Source organism: Nylanderia fulva, unplaced genomic scaffold (assembly GCF_048542155.1).
Source record: "Nylanderia fulva isolate GAGA-0341 unplaced genomic scaffold, ASM4854215v1 Scaffold141, whole genome shotgun sequence".
In the NCBI taxonomy this organism is placed as follows: domain Eukaryota; kingdom Metazoa; phylum Arthropoda; class Insecta; order Hymenoptera; family Formicidae; genus Nylanderia; species Nylanderia fulva.
The window spans coordinates 38,865-44,384 of record NW_028189633.1 but is presented as its reverse complement, the minus strand read 5'-3'; the positions used below and the strand labels follow the sequence as shown (position 1 = coordinate 44,384).

The 5,520-nt window shown below is 35.1% G+C and overlaps 1 long non-coding RNA gene across 1 annotated transcript; it reads left to right on the top strand.

Moving 5' to 3' along the window:
* Positions 1-1,611: 1,611 nt before the first annotated feature.
* Positions 1,612-2,821, top strand: LOC146724250 (uncharacterized). Its single transcript, XR_014924158.1, has 3 exons — positions 1,612-1,777; positions 2,179-2,422; positions 2,715-2,821. It is a non-coding gene; the product is annotated as an uncharacterized LOC146724250 (long non-coding RNA).
* The last annotated feature ends 2,699 nt before the right edge of the window (positions 2,822-5,520 follow it).

The window sequence follows — 5,520 nt, the reverse complement described above, 5'->3', positions numbered from 1 at the left end:
TACGCAAACATTTTCAGTGTGTATTTTCTCGTCTCTGACGTCACAATCTAACATGGTCGCGTGAATTCCAAGAAGTCTTAATCGATAGATTGAGTTCAAATAATATCAAAAAAGTGCGTCTTTATTTTTGTTATGTATTTTGTAAAGGGAAATAGGATACAAAGTTTCAATATAAAAAATTTCTTTAAAAAAATGTCATTGTCGTCATTATTCACGCGAGTTCCAATGTGAGAAAAATATAAATAGCCTTTGTTATTACAAATTATAAAAATCTGCAGAGTATTAATTATTATCATTATTATTAGAAGAAAAAATACTTTTCAAAGCTTAAATTTATAAATACAAATATTTCAAAGAGATGTATAAGGAAAAATTTCATAAAAGTTTAAGAAATTATTTCTCTCTGCTCTACATAAAAGACCATTGTCCGGGAGAGCCCCGTTAAGCGGGGAGCACACACTTTTGCATAAGCGCATAAGCATATGCATAAGAAATTCGATTGGTTGAATTTCTTATGCATACGTTTATAGATCAATCAAGATTCTTATGCTTACGCTTATGCACCTATGCAAAAGTGTGTGCTCCCCGCTTGAGCCTACAAATCAATTGCAACAGCATCACTTGCCGACATCCCATTTGCCATTATCTCATTTAACTACAAAAAATATTGCCAACAGATCGATTGCCTATACTAATGCTATTGCACACAAATAAAAATGAAGAGACGGACGAACGTTTGCACACATAACAGTTTTACGCACAAAAATTATTGCCTACAGATCGATTGCCTACAAGCTCTATTGTGTACAAATAAAAGACGAAAGACACCGATACAGTTCCGAAAACTCACCCCCGATTTTTTTGAAATTCAGTATTCTTACGTACTTTTACGAATATCACAGTGAAAATTGGCGACTATTTGATTTTCATGGTGAGAACCATGAAAAACCATTAAAAAATTAGTTTTTTAGGATTATGTCAGTAAATACGGAAAATTATGATAAATATTTTAGACAAAAATTTTATATCTTACAGAAAACGCGTGGAAAAGTTGTATGCGTGGTAACGATGGGTTTTCCCCCTTGGAAGGGGGCTCCACTACCAAAAAACTAGACAAATAGATTTGCGTGGAATCTCGCTTTGTGTGGAAAGTTGCAAACCCATGTGGAACCTCGTTTCGCGTGGAAAAAGTGTATGCGTGGAAACAATAGGTTCCGCCCCCCTGCAGGAACTCCACTACCAAGAAACTAGACAAATAGGTTTGCGTGAAACCTCGCTTTGCCTGGAAAGTTAGGTTTTTAGAATTATCTCAGTAAATACAGAAAATTACGATAAATATTTTAAACAAAAATTTTAGATCTTACAGAAAACGCGTGGAAAAATGTATAATTTTATAGAGTAGGGTTATTGGTGTTTCCACCGTAAAAGTGCTCACTATAACCCGACTCTGAACCCCGACTCTGACCCGATTCGAACTCTTGGTGGAAACATAGTTATAGATGAACAGATACAAAATTTAAATTCCATCGTTTTTGTTGAAAACTATTACTCGTAGAGAAGCTTTCATTTGCGCACAGTACAATTGCCCATGGTGCTATTGAACACATAAGGTTGCGCACAGTTCTTTTGCACACCCCTTCCACGCCTACATACACACATACACACGGGGGGTGCAAGAGGGAGAGGGGCTTTCGGCTCCTCTTCTTTCCCCTCTCCCGCACCCACCCCGCCGGATAGCATGCGTGGAAGGAGTATCCCGCGCTCCATCGCCTTATCAGTGAAGTGCCGTATATCATTATATTTCTTTTAATACTTCGCTTTAATCTATCTTTTACTTTGACCAAATTGTTATACATTGACAAAGTGCATGACTACCAACACTATCTTTTTGACGAAAGATCTATATTTTCTGAAGCCACATTTCTGCCGCCATTAGCTCTTTCCTTTTTTTTTCTTTTTTCTTTGTAAAGTTGTTTCCCTCTATAATCTAGCATGTCCATTCATGACTCGAGAGGGTCTACTCTCTCTCAAACCACTCCTGTAATTCTAAACACTGCTAAAAAAAACTATTTATTTTGCATGCCCTCTTATCGAATGACGAAAAATCTCTGAATCTTATTTCATCTGCTTTCTCTCCTTTTTCCGAATTTGGTGACGACGAATAAGATGGAATTCCAGAATGACGACGATGATGCATCTAATAACAATGTAAATATTAACAATAACAATTCTTCCCCGCTGCTGCTCCTCCTCTTGTCCCCTGTAACGGATCTGCATAACCTTCCAAATCAATAAATTCTCATAAACAGTTCTCTTAAAACATCGGCAAAAAAACGCAAAGCTGAGGAATCTAGTGACAAAATACTTTCAGCAAATAAGCAAAATAACACGCCATCAAGTGAATTTGACGTCCTTGAAAGAGGTAAGAATTCCTCTACTTTTAAAAACAACTATAACCTTTCTTTCAATCAGCATAAATATGATGCTAAAGCTCAAGGCCTTTTTGATGTTTTGATTTCAGCCACAAACATCTATTGATCTCATCACAATTGGTCGTATTATCTCTCCGATTTACAGAAATGATATCATTGAGATCAAGAAATCTAGTTATTCTAGAATTGTTCTACAATTCAAAACCAGAAGTGCTGCTAATAATATTCTCACTAATTCTGTTTTGAAGTAAAAAAATTATAAGATATTTATTCCTTCTTTAGAATATTGGAAAGAGGCATTATCCGCAATGTATCTTTGGACCTCTCTGACAATGAGATTCAAAATATCGATTTCACAATTCCGATCACCTCGATCAAGCGATCGAACAGAAAAACCCTCTTTTTTTAGTTTTGACCCTCTGTGCTATGTGAGTTGTGTGTGTATGTGTGTGCGTGCGCGTGCGTGTGTATGTACGTGCGCACGTACATAATTTTGAATTTCTAATCGCAAAAAAATCTGTACATATTGATTATGTGAAGTATTCAATATCAGTAAATCTCCGAAATAGTATCTTACTTCAAAGCTCAATTTCTGAATTATCTAGTTTTTTATAACATTTTGTATATTTTTTCTCTAAAGAGACCAACTTTTTTTTACTAAATTATTTAATACTAAAATATTAATAGTTATTCGTAAAAATTCGCATATTTTCTGCGAATACTTTGAAATCAGAGAATATTCGCGAATGCGAATACGAATATTCGTAACATCACACCACACACACAACACACAGAGAGGGTTTTGAGTCTCAAGGAGTGACGAACTGTGAGCTCCTGATCTCTGCTAAAAGATGCTAGACGGACTAAAAGGACTTTTAAAAGTGGTTATATGAAGGAGAGACCAGACGAATTCGAATATCTAGTACACTTTAATTTAGACGAAAAAACTTTAACAAAATGTGATATTGAAGATTGTAATAATAATATAGCTGTAGTAAAGATGTTTTTGGTGCAAGAAGTCATTATGCTTGAAACATTTTTTATCGAATATAATTATTGTAATGTGTATAATGATGAATAATGAATAATATAAAAATTTTTTATATATCTTATTGTTCGACGGTAATTACGCACCTAACACGGATGAGCGTATATATGGGAGCGTTTATAATTAATTTTCGAAAATAATATTTCGTAAAATAACTTTATTACACATGGTTTGAATTTGGAAAAAATAAGCTTTTAAATTAAGGTAAATCAAAATTTTTAATTTGAAAAAATTAAGTGGTAAAAGTTTAAAAAGAAATAAAAATAAAAAATTTTTGTTCATATAACTTTAAAGTACTCTTCAAGCCATCAAAGTTTGTTGTACGTTTCTTCTTTCTATCTCTTATAGTTTAGTAGATATTATTCGATCCTAAAGAAAAATACCGTTTTTCTTTAAAGGGGTGTTGCACCCCTTAAAACTCAAATTGCGCACGTATAAAAAAATATGTGTCTTTTATATTTGTATATTTAACAATATATTTCAAAGAGAATCAAATCGGTTCCGGACAGTTGTGACATGTCCCTTGTAAGAAGAAGTCTCTGCCAGCATGGTTTGAAGAAAAACCTTGCCAAAATAAGGAAGACGAACTGTGAGTAATCTTATGTGTTCAATAGCACTGTGCGCAATTGCAACGAAGGCAATTGTACTGTGCGCAACTAAGTTTCTCCCTCACTCGTACAGTAAAAATGAATAGAACATAAAATGTTTATCTCTGTAAGATCTAAACTTTTTGTCTAAAATATTTATCACAATTTTCCGTATTTACTGAGATAATCCTAGGAAATTAATTTTTTAAGTAAATTATAATATTGTGAAATCGCCAGAGTTCAAAACTTAATATAAATATGTATAATAAACCGACTTATTTGGGCATTTATTGATAAAAATACACGACGTTTCGGCCTTTGGTTTAAGGGGCCCTTTTCAAAGCAATCTAAAACAATTTTTTTTAACAAATTATAATCTTGAGTTTTTATAAATTAAATTAGAAAATAGGATATAGAATTACACATTTTATATAAAAACATCTTCGTTTGAAAGTAAATCGCGTGGTCTACTAAGTTGTTAATCGTATTAATTTGTATTTGAACGGATGGTTAGAAAAAAAGTTCAAGTATCTTCCAGAAGATGTCGGTTTCTGATACCAATTAGTTAGAAGTTTCCCATTCGACCTGATGACAGTGGTGTCCAAAAAATTAAAATTTTTATGTGAACGATCAGTGCTAGAAGATTCGATCCACGTGGCGAGATTGATCGTTAGTCAATTCGAAAGGAAAAATTTTTAAGGAACGTGAAAATGCCCCACAGGAGGATCGGATCGGGCACGAGTTTCGGGGGTACCGAGGCCCGGGCTCAGGAACAATTCGGCGCAGAAAGTGGCAATTGCCAATTCCGCTCCAGGTCGACGTGTTCGACCCGCACGGCAGCCGTTAGCGAGATGGTTGCAGCGGTTGGAAGGGGCGTTCTGTGTGTTCAAATAATGGAAGATGCAGATCGAGCGGCCTATCTATTACATTTTGTGGGCGTAGAAGCTTTTGGGAATTCTGTGTGATCGACTCAACCCTGTCGATCCGTATACGCACACGTATAAGGAGTTAGTTGAAAAAATTAAAAGAATTCTACGCACCAGAACCACTGAAGATCGCAGAAATATATATATATAGAAGCGTATGCAACGCTCAGAGGAGAGTGCATAGAAGTACATGGCCGCTCTTCAGAAATTATTGCTGCATTGTAAATTTGGAGATTATCTGCAAACAGAACTAATGAAACCAATTTGTATACGGGCTGAAAAAATCACAAATAAAGATCCAGTCAAGGCTGCTGGAGACGGCCAATCTTACAAGGGAAATCAGCTTTTAAAAATTGCTTGCATGGAATTGGCGGAAAAAAGGAGTCAGTAAATTGAAGGAAGAAAATCCATTGGAAACAGCCGTTGACTTTGTTGGTGAAGGAGCAAAACACAAGAGGACAAAAGGTCGAGAGAGCCGTAAAGGAAACAAATCAACAAAGCCAGAGAAAGGACACATCGGCAACAAA